At 38.0% G+C, this 23,661-nt stretch overlaps 1 pseudogene; it reads left to right on the top strand.

Annotated features, from left to right (window-relative positions):
- The window catches only part of LOC127427611 (histone deacetylase 11-like), a 31,647-nt pseudogene extending 8,590 nt beyond the window's left edge, over positions 1-23,057 (top strand).
- Positions 23,058-23,661: the final 604 nt, after the last annotated feature.

The raw sequence follows: 23,661 nt of genomic DNA, 5'->3' as shown, positions 1-23,661 counted from the left end.
AGTTGTACATCTGGCCTTCCACATCTCTTTCTGTCCTTGTTAGAGCCAGTTGTCCTTTGTCTTTGAAGACTGTAGTGTACACCTTTGTATAAATCTTCAAAACAGTGATTGACTGATGATTTTCTGGAGAAAGCTGTTTCTTTTTTGCCATTTTTGACCTAATATTGACCTTAAGACATGCCAGTCTATTGCATACTGTGGCAACTCAAAAACAAACACAAAGACAATGATAAGCTTCATTTAATGAACCAAATAGCTTTCAACTGTGTTTGATATAATGGCAAGTGAATTTCTAGTACCAAGTTAGCAATTTAGCATGATTACTCAAGGATAAGGTGTTGGAGTGATGGCTGCTGGAAATGGGGCCTGTCTAGATTTGATCAAAAATGACTTTTTTCAAATAGTGATGGTGCTGTTTTTTACATCAGTAATATCCTGACTATACTTTGTGATCAGCTGAATGCCACTTTGGTGAATTAAAAAAACAACATTTCCTTCCAAATCAGCTAAATCTGTGTATTATTCCAAACTTTTGGCCGCCAGTGTATACAATATATATATATTCATCATGTTGATGCCACTGCATGAAGGGTAAATAACTGATGACAGAATTTTCATTTTTGGGTGAACTATTCCTTTAACTTGTTGCGACCTAGGTCGGTTCTGATAGGGTCACCAACCACAGTGAAAAAATAAAGAGTACTAAATGCAAAATATATATACAGTGTATAGTATATATATATATATATATATATATATATATATATATATATATATATATATATATATATATATATATATATACGTATATATAAACCCAGCAAAAAAAGAAACATCCTCTCACTTTCAACTGCTTTTATTTTCAGCAGTTATCATGTGTAAATATTTGTATGGACATAAAAAGATTCAACAACTAAGACATAAACTGAACAAGTTTCACAGACATGTGACTAACAGAAATGGAATAATGTGTCTCTGAACAAAGGAGGGGTCAAAATCAAAAGTAACAGTCAGTATTTGGTGTGGCCACCAGCTGCATTAAGTACTGCAGTGCATTTCCTCCTCATGGACTGCACCAGATTTTCCAGTTCTTGCTGTGAGATGTTACCCCACTCTTCCACCAAGGCACTTGCAAGTTCCCAGACATTTCTGGGGGGAATGGCCCTAGCCCTCACCCTCCGATCCAACAGGTCCCAGACGTGCTGAATGGGATTGAGATCCGGGCATGGCCATGGCAGAACACTGACATTCCTGTCTTTCAGAAAATCATGCACAGAACGAGCAGTATGGCTGGTGTCATTGTCATGCTGGAGGGACATGTCAGGATAAGCCTGCAGGAAAGGTACCACATGAGGGAGGTGGATGTCTTCCCTGTAACGCACAGCGGTGAGATTGCCTGCAGTGTCAACAAGCTCAGTCCGATGATACTGTGACACACAGCCCCAGACCATGCTGGACCCTACACCTCCAAATCGATCCTGCTCCAGAGTACAGGCCTCGGTGTAATGTTCATTCCCTTGACGATAAACGCGAGTCCGACCATCACCCCTGGTGAGACAAAACTGCGACTCGTCAGTGAAGAGCACTTTTTCCAGTCCTGTCTGGTCCAGCGAAGTTCGATTTGTGCCTATAGGTGATGTTGTTGCCGGTGATGTCTGGTAAGGACCTGCCTTACAACAGGCCAACAAGCCCTCAGTCCAGCCTCTCTCAGCCTATTGTGGACAGTCTGAGCACTGATGGAGGGATTGTGCGTTCCTGGTGTAACTCGGGCAGTTGTTGTTGCCATCCTGTACCTGTCCCACAGGTGTGATATTTGGATGTACCGATCCTGTGCAGGTGTTGTTATACGTGGTCTGCCACTGCGAGGATGATCAGCTGTACTTCCTGTCTCCCTGTAGTGCTGTCTTAGGCATCTCACAGTACAGACATTGCAATTTATTGCCCTGGCCACATCTGCAGTCCTCATGCCTCCACGCAGCATGCCTAAGTCACGTTCACGCTGATGAGCAGGGACCCTGGGCATCTTTCTTTTGGTGTTTTTCAGAGTCAGTAGAAAGGTCTCTTTAGTGTCCTAAGTTTTTATAATGGTGATTAATTGCCTACTGTCTGTAAGCTGTTAGTGTCTTAACGACCGTTCCACAGGTGCATGTTCATTAATTGTTTATGGTTCATTGAACAAGCATGGAAAACATTGTTCAAACCCTTTACAATAAAGATCTGTAAAGTTATTTGGATTTTTACAAAATTATCTTTAAAATACAGTGTCCTGAAAAAGGGACATTTCTTTTTTATATAGTTTATATATATACTATTCGTACATAGGGTAGCTTTTAAATGGGAAAAGAAAATGTTGTCCATATACACTATATTGCCAAAAGTATTCGCTCACCTATCCAAATAATTGAATTCAGGTGTTCCAATCACTTCCATGGCCACAGGTGTATAAAATGAAGCACCTAGGCATGCAGACTGCTTTTACAAACATTTGTGAAAGAATGGGCCGCTCTCAGGAGCTCAGTGAATTCCAGCGTGGTACTGTGATAGGATGCCACCTGTGCAACAAGTCCAGTCGTGAAATTTCCTCGTGAAATTTCCTCGTGAAATTTCCTCGCTACTAAATATTCCACAGTCAACTGTCAGTGGTATTATAACAAAGTGGAAGCGATTGGGAATGACAGCTACTCAGCCACGAAGTGGTAGGCCACGTAAAATGACAGAGTGGGGTCAGTGGATGCTGAGGCGCATAGTGCGCACAGGTCGCCAACTTTCTGCAGAGTCAATCGCTACAGACCTCCAAAGTTCATGTGGCTTTCAGATTAGCTCAAGAACAGTGCGTAGAGAGCTTCATGGAATGGGTTTCCATGACCGAGCAGCTGCATCCAAGCCATACATCACCAAGTGCAATGCAAAGCGTCGGATGCAGTGGTGTAAAGCACACCGCCACTGGACTCTAGAGCAGTGGAGACGCGTTCTCTGGAGTGACGAATCACGCTTCTCCATCTGGCAATCTGATGGACGAGTCTGGGTTTGGCGGTTGCCAGGAGAACGGTACTTGTCTGACTGCATTGTGCCAACTGTGAAGTTTGGTGGAGGGGGGATTATGGTGTGGGGTTGTTTTTCAGGAGCTGGGCTTGGCCCCTTAGTTCCAGTGAAAGGAACTCTGAATGCTTCAGCATACCAAGAGATTTTGGACAATTCCATGCTCCCAACTTTGTGGGAACAGTTTGGGGATGGCCCCTTCCTGTTCCAACATGACTGCGCACCAGTGCACAAAGCAAGGTCCATAAAGACATGGATGAGTGAGTTTGGTGTGGAAGAACTTGACTGGCCTGCACAGAGTCCTGACCTCAACCCGATAGAGCACCTTTGGGATGAATTAGAGTGAAGACTGCGAGCCAGGCCTTCTCGTCCAACATCAGTGTCTGACCTCACAAATGCGCTTCTGGAAGAATGGTCAAAAATTCCCATAAACACACTCCTAAACCTTGTGGAAAGCCTTCCCAGAAGAGTTGAAGCTGTTATAGCTGCAAAGGGTGGGCCGACGTCATATTAAACCCTATGGATTAAAAATGGGATGTCACTTAAGTTCATATGCGTCTAAAGGCAGATGAGCGAATACTTTTGGCAATATAGTGTATTTTGTTGATGACAAAGGCCATGCAGCTAGTCAGATTCAATAGTTTTTTGGTACAAAGCCATGTGTCATTTGAAAGATGCTAACCAAATTAGGTAGATGTTAACATGGACAGGTTACGTGACATGCCCACATCCTTGAAAATCCTGTTTTGTACGGTGAATTGTTGGTAGCCGAGAGCATGAAACTTTAGAAATTCAAGACATCTTTAATAATTATGCACATTGCTATTCAGTTCATGGTAATATTCATAAGTCTGATTTTAAGATAATTGTTGTTTATGTTTGATGATAAACAGTTTCTGTTCTGTCCTGAAGCAAAACCAGTTGAGAACCACTGCTGTAAAGGATACTTTTGGTGTGCTTTTTCAGCTGCATTGAGAATGTAAGGTGATTTGAATAAAATATTAATCATGAGTAAATTTATGTGCAGTCTGGTCCTTGAATTAATTAAAAATGATTGTAGACTCAAACTTGTGATGCACTTTTACTGATAAATCCCCTATCAGTTAAAACCCCAAAGAGAGAGAAGGAGAAAGTTAAAAAGGAAAGATAGAGCTGAGTTGAGCTTAGATATGCCTCCCAGGAGCAGCTCAGGGCCTCGCTGATAACCTTCTCCAAATGCAAAGCTATGCAGTGGCTGCAGCCAGGGGATTGAGCTTAAGAGTAACGCGCATGTGTGTGTGTGTATGCGTTCATATATGTGTAGTGCTCCTCTCTTAAGCCCAAAGTATACTCTGGTTTTAACGCAAACACTTATCATATGCGTACAGTCGAACATTCAGCCTTAAGAAGTATACTCCAGTTGACTGTGTAGCGTGTGCATGCATACACAGGCGGCTGACGCATGTGCACTATGAAAAAGGGACTATTTCCGTTAATTTTTTTGCACTTTGTAAAAGCAATGTCTCAGCTGTGAGTGTTGCCACCTTGTAGACCCACTAATTAGTGCAAATAATTCCAAGCCCATGAGCGTATTGCTCGGGTAGAAAACGCATACTCGTTCAGTGTCGAACACTCTGCTGATGACAAAATTCTTTGAGATGTGTTGAATGGCATTTTCAATAAACTGTATTTTGGTATCGTAAATGGCAAACACAAATAGCTATGAAATTGTTACAGTTTCAAAAGTACATTTCTCGTTTTTTTTTTGTTGTTTTTTTGTTTTTTGGGGGGGGGGGGGATTTTTCCCCTTTTTCTCCCAATTTGGAATGCCCAATTCCCAATGCACTCTAAGTCCTCGTGGTCGCATAGTGATTCGCTTCAGTCCGGGTGGCGGAGGACGAATCCCAGTTGCCTCCACATCTGAGACAGTCAACCCACGCATCTTATCACATGGCTTGTTGAGCGCGTTGCCACGGAGACATAGCGCGTGTGGAGGCTTCACGCCATCCACCACGCTCAATTCACCACGCGCCCCACCGAGAACAAACCACATTATAGCGACCACGAGGAGGTTACCCCATGTGACTTTACCCTCCCTAGCAACCAGGCCAATTTGGTTGCTTAGGAGACCTGGCTGGAGTCACTCAGCACGCCCTGGGATTTGAACTAGCGAACTCCAGGGGTGGTAGCCAGCGTATTTTACCACTGAACTACCCAGGCCCCACATTTCTCGGTTTAACAGAACCTAAGAGCATCCAAATGCATAGGGAGACAATTCGATTACTTTTGTCAAGATGAAGCGATAAAAGAAATGGAGATCAGGTTTCATTGAGGGCACTTTTGAAAGACGAGTGAAGAGTTGATTATTATTTCAACAAAGCAGCATCAATCCACAAGTTTTCTTTTTATTGCAATCCTCATTGTAATGCTCCACTCTTGGAAGGCAGTCTTATCAGTCATATACAAATGGATAACCCTTGCTGTGAGGGAAACACCATTTTAAAGCCATTTCCTGTTATTCCTCTGCCAATTAAATGTGTTGGATAGATTGGATTTTTCCTATGCTCATATGAGATAATAACAGAAGCGGAGGAAGAGGGTGTCTAAGATAGAAGACAGATAAGTGAATAAGGGAAAGCTTGTATGAAAAAAACATTAACAACTGAAATAAATTACTAAACAGAATGTGTTTAAATATTACAAATGCACAGGCTGTGTAAAACGCTGCAAGAAACCCCTCCTAAGTCATTAGTAGACTATACGTGCACAGAACTTTAGTATGAAGTTGAAAGGCTTTGTAATCAGAGATGAAAGAAGTTCAGATTATGTTGTATCCACCCTCAGCTTTAGTTACTCCTTTGATTTATCCGGCACATGAACAGATTTTATTTCGTTTCCTCTTTCATTTATTGTTGATTCAAAAAGTGTAAAATGCCAGCTGTAAAATTACACCATGAGAGTAAAGTGTTTTTTCTTGTTTTACCTAGGCTAGAAAGTTGGCAATGGATAGAGGATGGGCAATAAATGTGGGTGAGTTCTCTTTCTAATGGTCCCAATCACTGCTCAAAAATCATATGTAGAGAGAATAAGTGCATCTTACTGAGACTAATAGATTTGCTATGCATCCTGCATATTTGCTTCTCTACCATCCCAGACTAACTCAAAACTATTGGTTGTTATAAGAAATTACACTGAAAGAAATTTGAAAGGGAGCTTCTCTTTCATATTAAAGGGATAGTTCACCCAAAAATGAAAACACAAAAAGAGATTTTAAAAGTGAATAGGGACTAAAGTTGCTGAGCTCCAAAAATGACAAACGACGCATACTGCCAGATTGACGTAAATGACACAACGTGCAAGAATCATTTTATGTCATGTCAAGCCTGAAGAGATTGCATCTTGACAAACCATTGGAATAAATATGAACGCTAATGAGATCAAGCAACTAAAAAGAAGATGTTCATGCAGAGATTTTCTGTGAATTTTGACTTAAATTTCTGTCTATCCTTCACAAAAAGCTATTGGATAGCTTCAGAAGACAGAATATAGCGCACAAGTCAGATGGACTAACCTATGGCTTATTTATTTTGTCATTTTTTTGGAGTTCAGTAGTGTTAGTTCCCATTCACGTTCAATGTATGGAAAAGAGCAGCTAGGACATTCTGCTGAATTTCTTTTCTGGCCAACAGAAGAAAGTCATACAGATTTTATTTACATAAGAGTAAAAGATGACAGAATTATCCTTTTTGAGAGAATTGTTCCTTTAAGATGAAACTAAAAGTTTGGAACTTCTCGACAAAAGACAAAACAAAACCACAATGTCAGTACTGTTCTCCTTTTGGAAATGTTATACAAAAAGCATGCATCCAGATGCCATACATCCATTGCTTCCCTGGAGATGTCTATATGGATGAGTTTTCTTCATAATGTTCCCTATTCACCACTTGAAAAAAATAAAAAAAATAAAAAAATAAAAATTGCAGATATGAGTGAATCTTACTTACCTTGACTAATAGATTTGCTATGCTCTGTTCATATTTGATTCTCTGGCATCTCAGATAAACTCAAACTATTGATTGTGTAAAGAAATTAGAATGTTAAAAGGGAACTTCTCCTTAATATTAAGATGTAACTGGCTTGAAGTACTCTACAATTAAAAAAATAAATAAAATGTTTAAAGAAGTCTACAGTGAAATCTACAATGAAATTGATTGTTTAAAGAAATAAGTGTTGTAAGACAATTTATCTTGATTATTAAAGTGTAACAGGGTTGAATTAATTTCCAGACAAAAACGAGTGTTTAAAGAAATCTACAGTGAAATTTGATTGTTTAAGGAAACTTCACTTTAATATTAAGATATAACAGGGTTGAACTACTCTACAATGAAAATTTGTGTTTGAAGAAATCTACAATATAATTGTTTAAGGAAATTTGACAGTTGGAAGGCGACTTCTCTTTAATATTAAGATGTAACAGGGTCGCACTATACTATAAAAATGCTCATTTGAAGAAAGTAACATTGAAATCTAATCTACTCTATGTCATTCTTTTACAGAAATTAAAGTTTGAACGGGAACTTCTCTTTAATATTACAATATAACAGGGTTGAACTAATCTACAAATGAAAATGACTGAAGAAATCTACAGTGAAATTAGCAATAAAATTCGATCATTAAAGAAATTAGACATTAAACATTTCTTTAATATTAAATTGTAGCAGGGTTGATGTACTCTACAATAAAAATGATTTTTGAAGAAATCTACAATGAAATGTATAATTTAAAGGAATTAGAGAGTTGGAAGTGAACTTCTCTTTAATATTAAGATGTAACAGGGTTGAACTATTCTACAATAAAAATGCTCATTTAAAGAAAGTTACAATGAAATCTAAAATGAAATCAATATTTTTTTAAAGAAATTAGAGTTAGAAGGGAACTTCTCATTAGTATTAAGATATGACAGGGTTGAAGTATTATACAATAAAAATGATTGTTTAAAGAAAAATTTAAAAAAAATTTACATTACAAAAATGAGACAGTTTGTTAGGGCACTTTTCTTTTAAACTAAGATGTAACAGGGCTGAACTACTCTACAATGAAAAAGCAGAAGCACTTGTCAGTGTCAGTGCTGTTCTCCTCTTGGGAACTTTATTCAAAGTGCATGCATTCATTACTCCCCAAGAGATGCTAATATATGGATGCTATCACTATTCGGCTCCCGTTCTCCAGTCTGAAGAAGTGGGATCGACACGCCAGACTTTCAGTATGGCTTCTGCTAAACAAAGCTGCTCTTTGCCTCTGCATTGCCAAACATTAATAGACAATGGCCGACTGTTCATTTAAATGTACACACTGTTCCTCTGAGGGTGTTGCACAGTAATTGAAAGGTGTGAATCAGTGAGTGGGTTGTGTGAATAAGCAAAAAAGGCTAATCAGGAACCGGCCCGCCCCGTAGCGGATGCTCTGGAGTGCAGAGTCATTTAATGAGGCTAAATGTGGCAGGTCATGGAAGGCTGGATTGGATATGGTTCCTGAATGTAAATAGATGATCCTATCCTTATTAAAAGCTAGTCTCTCAATCAGCCAGATTTTGAAGAACACACAATTGGAAATCTTCTGGAGGCATTGGAAACCAGGCACCTTGTTGTATGGCTATTCCCTCCATAGAGCAATTTAAAAGGCCCAGTTGTGTTTCTCCTGCAGGAGGAGGTTTCAATCACTGCTCGAGTGACAAATGAGGAGGTTTTTGTGCCTGTGCTGACATCACACTTGCTATCAAGGTGAGATGCTTACATCAATACACAAGAGATCTCCAAAAGGCACTGAAGCATCATTTCATTAGCCATCTTAATCACTTGCCTATAATAGCAATGAATTATGCATAGGGTGTTGCAGCACTATGATTTATCTTGTGATTAATATTTAAAGTAATAAAAATACATCATTATATAAATTTATAAAAAATGTGATATTGTATTAAAATTGTAGTAATAGAAATAAACTGTAGTAATAAATAAATTAAAAAATAAAAATAAAACAATTTCAACCATACTCTTATGTGTACTAATACATTTTAATTTGTGCTAATAATTTTTTGTTGACTAGCACCATTGCTAGCACCTAAAAAAGTAAGTGTACAGACCTGTCATACTGTTAAAAGCATGCAACTTCTGATCTTTGAGCGTATTTGAGGCTGAGACAGAGTTAGTGGGCCATTTTAGTTTTAGTTCCAGTAATATTGAAATATTTCCTTTATTTAAATGACACTTCACAGCTATAGCTAACATATAAACTTTAGTTATATTCCAATATTTCTCCACAGTAGGAAGGTAACGGTATGAAATTTTCACGGTATGAAAACCATCACAAAAAATACCTCGGTACCACGGTATCACGGTATTATGGTGCTTATCTTATAAACTTTTAATTTTAGGTTTGGCACATGTCTGATAAACACACAGAATTTTTATTTTATTTTATTTTTTTTATTTATTTTTTTTTAGTTATAACAAGTTCTTTCTTAATCACATGACATAAACATAAACATAAGATAATCATAAAACAATTTTAAAAAAAGTAAAAAAAAATTAAAAATGTTTGCAATAAGTCAGATGGTTTTTTAATATAATTGAAAAATGTAAAATATATGTCATATCATCTAACGCGCGACATTTACCTCATCCAATGCCCGTAGTTCATTATTTGACTAGAACAATAAATTCGAGAGGAGTATATTGCCAAAATGTTATTACATTTGTGCATTGATTTGTATATGTGAATTATATATTTTTCTTAATCTGTTATTGATGGCTGAGACTTTTCTCGTTCATTCAAAATGCGTTTTGGGGACAAAATGACCCAAAACGATGGATCAGGTCATTGCCTTAGTCTTTCAAAATGTTACAGATAAGCGCTTAGAAATCAGAAGCACTAACGCAACGTAATCTTATAAACCAATTCCAAATAATGGGTAACTAGTCTTGTAAACGTGTATTGCATCTGCTTATGTATTCTATGAAAGGGGATCTATATTTTTTAATTGAGGGGGAAGGGGGGAAGAGGCTCCTCCGAGTCCTCCATGTCCAACATTTCGTTCTACACAGCGCTCATGTGCTGCTGTCCATTGGTCTGAACAGAGTGACACGATGTGTTGAATGCGACTTTCTTATCTTTCATTTAAAATTTTTTTATTGATTTTTATATTATTATTATTAAATGAACCATTAGTAAATGGAAATACAATTAATTTACTTTATTTATTTATTTATTTATTTTCACACAATACCGTCATTAAGGAAAAGTCAACGGTATGGAGACCGTCTGTTTTTAATACCACGGTATACCATCATACCCTTACATCCCTACTCCATAGACGTTTGGGCTAATCACCAAATCGCCACACTGAATCTAGAAGAGCCCCTACTTACATACCATCATACAGGTGCATCTCAATAAATTAGAATGTCGTGGAAAAGTTCATTTATTTCAGTAATTCAACTCAAATTGTGAAACTCGTGTATTAAATAAATTCAGTGCACACAGACTGAAGTAGTTTAAGTCTTTGTTTTTTTTAATTGTGATGATTTTGGCTCACATTTAACAAAAACCCACCAATTCACTATCTCAAAAAATTAGAATACATCATAAGACCAAAAAAAAAACATTTTTAGTGAATTGTTGGCCTTCTGGAAAGTACGTTCATTTACTGTATATGTACTCAATACTTGGTAGGGGCTCCTTTTGCTTTAATTACTGCCTCAATTCAGCGTGGCATGGAGGTGATCGGTTTGTGGCACTGCTGAGGTGGTATGGAAGCCCAGGTTTCTTTGACAGTGGCCTTCAGCTCATCTGCATTTTTTGGTCTCTTGTTTCTCATTTTCCTCTTGACAATACTCCATAGATTCTCTATGGGGTTCAGGTCTGGTGAGTTTGCTGGCCAGTCAAGCACACCAACACCATGGTCATTTAACCAACTTTTGGTGCTTTTGGCAGTGTGGGCAGGTGCCAAATCCTGCTGGAAAATGAAATCAGCATCTTTAAAAAGCTGGTCAGCAGAAGGAAGCATGAAGTGCTCCAAAATTTCTTGGTAAACGGGTGCAGTGCCTTTTGGGTTTCATGGACCAACACCAGCAGATGACATTGCACCCCAAATCATCACAGACTGTGGAAACATAACACTGGACTTCAAGCAACTTGGGCTATGAGCTTCTCCCCCCTTCCTCCAGACTCTAGGACCTTGGTTTCCAAATGAAATTCAAAACTTGCTCTCATCTGAAAAGAGGACTTTGGACCACTGGGCAACAGTCCAGTTCTTCTTCTCCTTAGCCCAAGTAAGACGCCTCTGACGTTGTCTGTGGTTCAGGAGTGGCTTAACAAGAGGAATACGACAACTGTAGCCAAATTCCTTGACATGTCTGTGTGTGGTGGCTCTTGATGCCTTGACCCCAGCCTCAGTCCATTCCTTGTGAAGTTCACCCAAATTCTTGAATCGATTTTGCTTGACAATCATAAGGCTGCGGTTCTCTCGGTTGGTTCCACAGCATCTTTTTCTTCCACACATTTTCCTTCCACTCAACTTTCTGTTAACATGCTTGGATACAGCACTCTTTGAACAGCCAGCTACTTTGGCAATGAATGTTTGTGGCTTACCCTCCTTGTGAAGGGTGTCAATGATTGTCTTCTGGACAACTGTCAGATCAGCAGTCTTCCCCATGATTGTGTAGCCTAGTGAACCAAACTGAGAGACCATTTTGAAGGCTCAGGAAACCTTTGCAGGTGTTTTGAGTTGATTAGCTGATTGGCATGTCACCATATTCTAATTTTTTGAGATAGTGAATTGGTTGGTTTTTGTTAAATGTGAGCCAAAATCATCACAATTAAAAGAACCAAAGACTTAAACTACTTCAGTCTGTGTGCATTGAATTTATTTAATACACGAGTTTCACAATTTGAGTTGAATTACTGAAATAAATGAACTTTTCCACGACATTCTAATTTATTGAGATGCACCTGTATGTCTGTTGTTTAGGAATAATAAAATCTGCTCTCTCCTTAGTACTTTATCATGATTACATTTATGCATTTGGCAGACGCTTTTATCCAAAGCGACTTACAGCGCACTTATTACAGGGACAGTCCGCCCGGAGCAACCTGGAGTTAAGTGCCTTGCTCAAGGACACAATGCTGGTGGCTGTAGGGATCGAACCGGCAACCTTCTGATTACCAGTTATGTGCTTTAGCCCACTACGCTGCCACCACTCTCGTTTGTGAAGACATTACTTTGATGTCACAAGATCACAGATTTAGGAAAGAGCTGTTTTTACAGCTTTGTCTCAACAAATGGTCTTTTTTCTGTTGGAGAGGGAGTTTTGAGTTTGAAAAATTTTAGTACGTTTACAAAGTACAGTACATCAAATACATAGTACATCTTTTATCTCAAAAGATCAAGGATTAAAAATAAAAATAACCACTTGGTTTGGTAGTACTAAAAAGTAAAAAAAATAAATAAACAATCTTGCAGATAAAAGGATTACTCATGTAAACATGTCATTAAACCTTTTTACTTTGAAAATCTCCCTTTCAAACAGTTCAGCCTCGGAGTTTATCCTCATTAAATAAAATCATGCTCTGACTCATCATGGGTATGGATATCATGTTCGTATGTATCATCTTTACACTGAAACACATTCATTGATTTTTTTTTTTCCTTCAGCCAGTCATCCCACTCTCAGATTATTGCTATGTCATGAGATCCACGAACCCCTTTGCACTTTGTTCCTCTGTCAGGAAAAAACCTGACTTCCTCCCTTGTGTGTTTTCCTCTGCAGTTTCTCTTTGAGAGGGTGGAGGGGGTTTCCAGGGCCACCATCATCGATCTAGATGCCCATCAGGTGAGCAGTCCTTTTGCAACTCCACTCTGTCATTCAACGGTTTAGCAAAGGAATTGCAATCTAGACAAGATAATACCCCCTATTTGGCAGCAAAAATCAATAACTGCACTCTGATTACTTATATGCATCAGCCTTGACATTTGTAAAGCTGGAACTTGCTTTCTTCTGTTGTCATGCCTCTGTTAGTGTTTGCTGTTGTGTGTAATTAAGATGATTGCAGTAGCAATCACAGCCCACTGATGGCAATGCAGCACTTTGTTGGGATTTTCTGTTTGTGAAGTTATCCTACATGCTCTTGTAATGTGTAGTGAGTTAATGGCTTTTTTGTTGCTTTTCTGCCAACTTATACGAGCAGTAGAGAAGTAATATTATATCATATATTTTTATCATTTTATTGTTTTCCCTGAGGTCCACCAAAATGTCAGTCAAGATTTCTTTCCCCAAAACAGTTGCAATTTAATTTTACACACCCATTTTCCTGACCATAGTATTAAACAGGCCATTTATTTTAGTCCTGTTCCTTTAAGACTATGCAAAAACACTCTTTGCATGGGCCAAGTTACACTGAATAGACGTCATTGACGTGTTGATGTATAGTACAGATAGGGTTTGGGTAGATTTAGGGTTAGGGCCTCGTCAGCCGATCAGGCACAAATCGGGGCATTTTCCACCAATAGGACTTCGAAATGAGCTGTTTTTACAGTTTAGTTTCAATACATGGTCTTCTTGGACTGAGGAGGAAGGTCTCAGTTCTGAAACGTATGTATGTTTACATAGTGTACACTGTTTTTATTTTTCGTGAAATTACATCAAGCAGCAATCAGTATGAATATTGTAAGCAATCATTCTAAAGGCCTTAGCAGCAGTAGAATGCTGTAGTTCACCTCTAAGGTTCCTCAGTAGAATACATGTTGTCCAGGCTGTATTTTCCATGCAGTGCTGAGATGGTAAATTATCTTGCTCTTAAATGAAGTATTACTCTTCTATAATGCTTTTTACCGAATTAGGGGTTTTATAATACTTAACTGGGAGTGAGTGTAAAATGCAAATTGTCAGTACATGATCAACCATATGCCAATCATTGCTTTATCCTTCAAATCATAATATTTGCTTGCTCAGAAATTTATATATGTGGTGATATACAAGAATCTGAGTTCACTCAAGAGCAATTAAGCCCTTGAGAGACAGAATTCTCACTAGTTCTGATGCAATGGCCTTCATGGACATCGGGGACAGAGAAGGTGAGAGAGAGAGAGAGAGAGAGAGAGAGAGAGAGAGAGAGAGAGAGAGAGAGAGAGAGAGAGAGAGAGAGAGAGAGAGAGAGAGAGAGAGAAAGCTGGAAGTGCTTGATGAGATAACAGAATAAATAAGAGAGCTGTCTCAGTAGCAGTGACACCGAGTCGAGGTGTAGAATTAAGCACCAGGGCACATATTCACAAAAAATCTTAAGGCTAAAAGTAGCCCACTACTTAACATGGAAATTTAGGAGCAACTCTTAAAAATTAGGGGCATGTCACTCCTAATTTTAGGACTTGTAAAATTTTCAACTAAGAGTAATTCATGAAACATTTTAATGCTAAAAGTAGCTCCTCCTCCTGAGGACTTCTAAATTGAGTATAGGTCTCTGCAGAACTATAATGGGCATTTCCTAATCGGTGGGCATTTTCAAACCGTGATTGGCTTTTTTCAACTATCCAATGAAAGTAGGGAATCTCAATATAGTAATCAGTGGGCATCTCCAAACCAGGATGGGCACTTCTGTACTATTCATTGAAAGCAGAGAATCTGAATGTAGTAGGCAAATCACGTAAAGCAGCTGAAAAACGCCCATCCTTTTTGAAAATGCCCACTGATTGCAAAACACCCATTTTTGTTCTGCAGATACACAAGTCTCTCTAAATCCCTAAGAGTGACTCAGAAATTATCCAAAGTATGCCTGCTGTCATCAATCCACATTAAAAACTATGTTTTGAATATTCTTATGACATAAACCTTTTAAAAAGGTATCGCCTGAATCGCAATTGAGTCGATGTATTTTAATAATATACAATTATAATATGATAAACATTATAATATTGACATTGAACTTTAAAAAAGGTATCGTCTGAATCTTACACCAGAGATATATTTTGACAACTCTGCTCTCTCTGGCCATAGGCAAAATGAAACTGTGTAGCATGGATGAATTGGGAATTTCTGTATGTCAGCAGATTCATCTATCAAACTATTTATGCCCTCTCCAGACCGCACATTGTCTGACAATTCATAGTGTATGTTTCCTCGTGGATGCGCGCTTGCTGCAAAGAAAAAAAGTCGGCATTCACGGCCATTGCAGGGCTACACAGTGTAGTTGATTCAGTAGATGGGACATATATATATATATATATATACGTATGTCATGCTATCTGTCGTCAGATAGCATGTGACGTCATCCATAGCAAGGTCAACTCTGCCTTACCCTTACATTAAGATTTCCTTAGTAAAACTTGCTCTTAGCAGTTTTGTGAATAGTTTTTAAGCAAAAACTCTTAGCTGGGAACTCTTTGGAAAACTCCTAGTGGTAAGATAAAAATCTTTGTGAATACGGGCCCAGATCTCTAAATGGTCAATCAGCTACAAAGAGCCGAAGATGATGGCCTAGTGTTCATACTAGCATTCTATGCAGAGGACCAGTGTTCAAAACATATGCTGGGATTAACCATGCTGGTTTTATTAACATGAAAGTATAGCAGTTTTTGTATTATATTAACAATTAGTTGCTGTATTAACAATGTTATTCCCTTCTTCCTTTAATCACTGTAAATATACAAGTTTGCCTCAAATTTGCAGTTTATTGCACTCTCCCTCCTAATGAGCCATATCCTCTGTTAATTTGCACAGCCTATTAATTAAGTTAGTGTGGACCCAGGAGCTGTTGTCACTGATAATTTTGGCGCTAGCACATAAAACTGCCATAAGCATTTTAAAGTTTGGCTTGATTGTAATTATGGTCTTTTGCTCATCGACTAAGGCAAGGATCAGATCAATACCGCCATCGGGTGAATAATTTATGAAGGGCCACGAGCAGAACAAAGGTGGGAATCTTCATGTTGGCATATAAATGGACCTGAAAGCGCTGCCTCAGCTGGGTTGAAAGGCTGTGAAAATATCGAGAGGGTAGAAGTTGACGTTAAAACTCCAATTAAAAGGGTAAAATGATGGCATGTAATGGCAGACTCTGGTCTCTGGAAGCAACGGCAGTTGCATTTGTAAATTTGTTTACATATAGTGTGTGCTATTAACAGGATTATCTGCGCAGTGAGATAACAGTGTTAAGGGTTGTTGTTAAAATCCCAGGGCCGTTACAGATCCAACGATGACTTAAGATAGAAACTGTGTCGCCTATGAGATAACATACTGTATATCATAATTGGTAACACTTTAAAATAAGGTTCTATGCATTAGCATTAGGTATCATGACCTTACATTGATTAATCTTGGTTAATTTCAATTTATAGCTAATATTAACATGTACAACTTGTTAAAAATGTACTAGAAAAATTGTGCATTAGTATATTACAAATGTGGTCTATTAGTGGGGGTTTATAAAGAAACGTCTGTTAGCATCTCTGACCGTAAAACATGTTTTATCATTGTTGTAACAACTTAATACACTGCTCTAATACTCAATGCTGATAGGTTAATCGCACCATCCAGTGATCTGATATTTCAGAATAATGATCGCACACCTAGGGATAAAGTGTCATTTTACTGGTTATCTGGGTATTGCGGTTATCTTTCCTACTTCTTGTATCACTCCACAATCTCTACAAGTAAGCTAATAAAATAGTTTCGACTAATATTTCATGTCCATTTACTATTTATTTGGCAAGTAGTCGTGTACAGTAATAAGCGGGAAAATGAGCAGTCAGACGGTCATTTTCGCATTATAAACACTTTACAACTCCAGAGGTTGACTTGAGCTGTTTCTGTTTTACAGCTGTAAATTAAATGCAAGTCAATGAAAGTTGTAACTTTGGCACCACTTTGACTTTGTTAAAAACTTCTATGTTTTTAAAATGTTTCTTAAGTTTTCAATATCAGTGGAATGTACAATTTTATAGTTTATCGCAACAACGTCCTCCATCACCCCTTGGCTTCCAGTAATGAACTAAGCAGGATACTGTACAGTCTGTCCTCTGGTCTTATAATAGCATTGACACATTAGATAATGTTACTGTCCTACAACAGTTCACCTCTAGTTGTCGAGACCATTGGTGAAACTTAAGGGGCAGGATGTTAAAGTTATAACCCCCATACATGCTATTAATGTCAGCTGCCTGTTATATTTCAGAGGACTGAACTTGAAATTGCTACACGGATATCTTTTGCCAGTAGCAAAAAATACAAATCTGCCAGAGTGCGCAGATGTTACAGACAGGAGAATGTGAGTGTGTCCCTAATGTGCGTTTCATAGTCTCGTAATTGGCTAACGGTCTTTCCAAGCAGCAGAGACAGGGCTGTTTTGGATCAGAGGTTGCAGGCGTCTTGCACATGAACTGTGGGCCTTGCAGCACTCTTAAATTAAAAGTGACGATGGCCAGATGCTCTAAGTGACAGATGAGAGGGGTAAAATGAAGAGGGATGGAAATGCAGCGTCTTCAGAACACAGAGCTCAATAGTTATCATCTCTAAGAGGGAGGAAATGCTTCTCTCGCTGTCGGATCTCTAAAACGAACATTTCTACTCAGTCTGGATGCACATTATAGACTGTGAGCATCCATTGTTTGCAAGCAGTTTTGAGATTTTGAGAGCTGACACAGAGTGATTGAATAGATTAGTAAGGAATGTAAAAAAAAAAAAAAATACAAGTCTATTGTTTTCATTTATGTGATTATACCACATTTATATTGATAGAGACAGTAGAGAGAGGACAGGGAATTATTGGGCCCACAGCAATTTCAACTGAATTTGAACCTCTGCCATTCACAAAGATCTGCACATCCCTCGCCTCTTGAATGTTTGTTATATTTTGGATAATTTGAACATTCTTTAAGCTGGCAGTAACAGGGATGCTGCAGTGTGAGATTTTGACAGTTAGATTACCGTCTGACAAAAAATTGCGGTTAAACCGAATAATCATGGCAGCCCTAGCCAATAATCTGTTAAAAATGTGCAAAAGTTTATTACTGTGTGTGGTCCCTGACACATATCGTGGCAGCTCTGAAGTGAAATGCCCACTGTGGGGCGCTAAAAGCGAGTGTCCTCCAAATGTTCTCCCAAACAGATGAGGTTTTTAAGGATAATGCTATTTCGAGTTTTAAATCAACGACACCTCCCTACCCTAAACCTTAAACCTAAACCTAACTGATAGTGTTATAAAAAGCAAAAGTGAGATGAAAAACGCAATTGTTGAAGCAACCACGTAATTTTGTGGCACTTCTAGGACACTCACGTGTCGACTTACGTGCTCTTAAGGACTTATAAAACACTCTATCAGTTGAGCTATTGCAGAATTTGATCATGTTCGAATAAGCTTGAAAGTGTTATGCAAACGTTAAAATACACCATAGTAAAAGTGTTTAGATGTCATATGATAGCATTGTGTGAGAAACAGAGTGAAAAGTATGTGTTTATGAACTGAAAATCAGTTGTTTTACTTGTGATTTGTGGGAAACAGAATAGAAGTCATCGTTGCAGCGCCACTAGTGTTATCTTCACCAGGAAATTGCTGCGATACAACAAGCGACGTAAAAATCATTTTGTGATAATGTTGGTATAGTAATGTGATTCTGTGAGACCAGGTTGAATAATTGTGAACACACTGTAGTACTCTCAGCTCTGTTTAACACATTTGACCATTCATTAGTACGAACAGAAGGAGTCTTATTCAATATGAACTTTTATTAACATACAGTATATCCACTCTTTTGATATATGTATATTGCAGGGAAACGGACACGAGCGGGATTTCCTTGAAGACAGACGCGTTTCCATAATGCAAGTCTATAATCGCCACATCTATCCGGGAGATGGATATGCAAAGAGTGAGTTAACATGCATTTGAATGTGTAAATGGGCATTTAAAGTGATCCTGATTATGTAAAGATATCTTGTCCCTTTGTGATATGAGAAGCTGAAATGCTTCGGCCCATGGTTATCTGACAAATTTCACCTGGACTTGGCTCTTTATTTGCATATCTATTCAAATTCACAAATACACGTGCTCACAAATAATGGAATACAAAGAGGGAGAGAGACGAGAGGAAATAAAAGGATGCACGTTTCCTCCTGGGAGGTTAGTAAATGCTTTTACTCTCCTACAGGGGGCAGTGTCCTGCAACCCTCATAGGATAATGTAGCGTTCACTGCCTTGATCAGCTGTGTGTTCTTTGCATCATCAACATTTTGAAGTCTAGTCTTTATTATAGTATTTTAAAGGTGAGTACTGCAATGTAATCCCTCATATGTCTTTTTCTTCTTGTTATACTTTTCTTGAAATTTTCAGACATTGTTTATTGTATACTTTTTTTTTAAACTAAATTAAGCCTAACATTAAAGTAATAGTTGACCCCCCCCCCTCCCCAACATAAATGTATTATGTCATTATTTACTCACCCTTATGCTGTTCCAAAACTGATATTTTTTCCATGGAACACAAAATGAGAATGTCTGAAGAATCTTCACACAGATCTTTTCAAAACAACAACACTTCATAATAATGAACATGTCTGTCAAGCTTCAAAATTGACAAAAACACCATAAAAGTAATCTATACGTCAATTGTGCACTGTATTCCAAGTCTTTTGAAGACATACGAGACGTTTCTGTGACAAAAACAGACCGAAATTTAAGTTGTTAGTCGCTGAAAAGCTTCCCCTCCGTTGCCGTTCTTAAATCATATATGGTGTGTTTTCATATATGGTTATGTTTTCTGTTTTTTTTTTTTTTTTTTTTTTTTGAGCTTGACGTAATCACTGTGAACCATAATTGTATAAAAAAGAGCAGTGTGAAGATTCTTTAAAAATGTTCCTTTTGTGTCCCTCGGAAAAAAATGTAATAGCATACAGGTTTGGAATGACATGGCGACAAGTAAATAATGACAGTATTTTCATTTTTGGGTGAACTGTTCCTTTAAAATTTGATATTGACAATGATTTTTCACCATTCAAAATCTAACCCACAGCATTGATGTCATTGCCATATTTGCATGCACCATTGCGATTGGTCTTTTTCTGCCTTGCAAGCATTGTTGTTTCCTTCAGGAAATGTAAATATAGTGTTTTGATTGATATGTAGATAATGAAAGAAATGAGTGACAGCATGCTTCAGCTGGCAACAATATGGTCACAATATACTGTAATCTTTGTCAATTAGTACATCCATTATCTCAACCGTTCTAACTCTCTCTGTCAAACATTTGAGTGTGAGTGACAGAAATAATGCTGTTTTGTTAAGCTTCAATGCACACTGTGCTACAAACCTGATATGATACCATTAAAGCATTACTATTATGTAACTAGCTAAATGTAAGGTATGTTGGGCCTTCCGACTTTAACTTTTTAGTTTATTAACAGAAACTCCCATAATACTGTATACATTTGACTAATAGTCCCACTCGCTGTGTTGAAGGCACATCCTGGCTTCTTAAGATAAGTGTTTCATGGCCTTGTTTTCCTTTTAATTTCCATTAGTTTCCCTCTAAAACATGTTCCCTCTGTGACTTTTCAGTAGGTTCAAAAGAGAACGTACCTCCTTTTTCCGACTCTGAGTATTCCATAGTCTTCTCTCATCTGCAGTTAAAGGCACAAGAGATTAATTAGGTCTTAAAAGCCTCAGAAGAGGCAATGTATTGAAAAGAAATAAAAGGGTGCCTTGCATTAGGTTTTACCTTTTAAAGGGATAGTTCACCCAAAATATGAAAATCCTCATGTTGTTCCAAACACCATTTACTTTTTTTGCTTCTTTGGAAAACAAAGGAAGTAGTTAAGCCGCTATGTCCCAGCTGTTCTTTTCCATACAATGAAAGTTTATGGGGACCATGGGTTGTCTAGTTCCAAAAAGCACCAAAATAGTATCATAATAGTAGATAACTTGAGTGCTATTGTATATTTTAAGTCTTCTGAAGCTATGTGTTTGCTTTTTGTGAGGAACAAACCGAGATTTAAGATGTTCATCACTGAAAATCTGAACAGTTGTAGTCACCATTCACTTTCATTGCATGGAAAAGAGCAATTTGGACATTCTGTTATAAATGATTCATTTTGTGTCCCAGGAAAGATAGAAAGTCATAGTGGCTCTGACAGACATGAGAGTATATAAATGATAACAGAAGTTTTATTTTGACTGAACAACTCCTTTTTGCAACATGTCACTTCTCCTCAGTTGCATACACAGCAAAATATGTGGGAGACAAAAAGCCCCAGAAAAACCCTTGATGGCTCTTCCCCCAAGTTAAATAGTATTTAAAAAAAAGGGACACTCTTTGGCCATTATCAGAGATTAACTGCTTTGAATGGCCATCATCCGTTCTGTTTTCTGACACTTTCCCTCTCCCTTTGTCTTTATCTGCAGTTAATGGGATAAAAGCCTAATTTGGTCTTCATTCTGACTTCAGGGGCGATTAAGCGAAAAGTGGAGCTGGACTGGGGCACAGAAGACATGGAGTATCTCCAGAAGGTGGAGCTCCACTCAGAAGGGGTGCTAAATGAAATACGGCCCGACATCATCATCTACAATGCAGGCATGGACATCCTTGATGGAGATCCTCTCGGGGGTCTGACGATATCCCCACAGGTACTGCTGTCAGTCATTCTGCCTTTCAGCCCTCTATATCAGATCTGTGATGTACTGAATCAACTTGGCAGGGTTTTCTTGTCTGGTCAATAGTCTCAAGTCAAAAAAATATTATTTAAAATCACTGAATCTACATGAATACATTAGGTTACACCAACAAAACCAAAATTCAAAGCTTGTCTTTTTAGCAGGAATGTTGCTTCCAAATGCTGCTTCTCACTCAAACTACTGCTAAAACAGTGATCACACTGTATTTTTTGCAGTATTCAGAAATGCTGAATTTTGGTTTTTAAACCAAAAGACAGGTTTATGAATGGGATTTACTTCAACCTTGGGCAACTTCATGTCCCAGGGGTTGATTTAAAAAATAAAAAAAAATCAACTTTATTTATACTGTACGAGGGTTGCATTAAAACTGACCTGGGAACTTTTTATCAGGCCTTCATAATTTATTTGGTACTTTTCAAATGCAATTTATGTAGAGATTTTATTGTTTTTGCCTTGTCCCAAGCCCAGACTTTCAATATTAAACTGTGTGCAATAGGCTCCCAATGAAGCACATGCGCCCACTGACTTCTACAGACACATTCATGTAGAAAATAAATAGTTACTGATTGATATGCTTACACATGACTATAACCTATGCCACTTTTGCCTTCTACTTGAATCAGTTCTCAAACGTGTTTGTGATTGCAAATATGATGTGACCTGATCTTCCATTTTTAATTAACAGCTTTGGCAAAGGTTTAATCCCATGGGTCCAGGCAGAGTTTGTCTACACTCTGGACTTCACCACACTCTTTTTCCAGGTGGTACAAAATAGGCCATTTAGCTTTATTCTATTTAATACTGAAAGAGAGCGCTCATATACAACAATGTGCTTAGATGATTAGATCAACTCAGTGCCAACGCCACATATTATAAGCGTGCTGTTTTTCTTTCTTTTTTCATTTTTTTTTTTCAGTAATTATAAATAAAACATGGCTTCAAATCTAAGGTCAGATTGCAATTAACCATTATACTGAACCAAAATGTAAACCACCAATCTTTAATTAATAATGATTCATTACAAAGTGTCTTTAGATATGAAACCATATCAAACACCTGGTAAAATACCCCTCACCCCTCTCTCAGGGTATAGTAAAGAGGGAGGAGATCATCTTCAGGGCAGCTCGGCGGAGAGGGATCCCCATCCTAATGGTGATGTCAGGGGGCTACCAGAAGAAGACCGCCCGCATCATCGCTGACTCCATCCTGAATCTGCACAGGCAGGGTTTGATTGGCGAAAAGGCTGTAGAGGGTGCAGGACCCTCACATGTGCCGCTTATGATGAGCAAGTCTGTGTCATCAGCAGCCATGTTCAGTGCAATTTGACCTTGTCAAGCATGTCAAACTGTACATGCTGTTAATTTGTCTAATGCAAACATATAGAACTAATATACTGGTGTTCTAATCAGGAATCAAATGGTTAGGTGTGTTGAACTGGGATTGACTCATGATTATAGTTTTCGTAGTTCATAATTTTGAACTGTTTCACTCATGTGAACATTTATTGTAATAGCTCTGGAGTGAAGTTTTAAAGGATATTTCACCCAGAAAGGAAAACTGCCTTCATTTACTCACTCTCATGTTATTCCAAACCCATATTGCTTTTTTCTCTTCCTTGGACCACAAAAGGAGGTATTTAGCAGAAAGTCCAAGTGCTTTTTTCAATACAAAGAAAGTAGATAGGGACCAAGGGCTCTAAATCTCTAAAAAGGACCACTAAAAGTTGTCCAATTGACTTTTGCGTTATATTACAGTCTTCTGAAGTCATATTAAAGGAAAAGTTCACCCAAAAATGATAATTCCCTCATTATTTACTCACTCTTTGCAGTCTCAAACTCGCATGACTTTCTTTCTTCTGCAGACACAAATGAAGATATTTTGTGATCATGATTTGAAGCTTGATTACACTTCCTTGTGCTTGACACATGTA

This window comes from Myxocyprinus asiaticus, chromosome 37 (assembly GCF_019703515.2).
Source record: "Myxocyprinus asiaticus isolate MX2 ecotype Aquarium Trade chromosome 37, UBuf_Myxa_2, whole genome shotgun sequence".
Lineage (NCBI taxonomy): Eukaryota > Metazoa > Chordata > Actinopteri > Cypriniformes > Catostomidae > Myxocyprinus > Myxocyprinus asiaticus.
The sequence above is the reverse complement of the archived record's forward strand: the minus strand, read 5'-3'. Positions and strand labels throughout refer to the sequence as shown.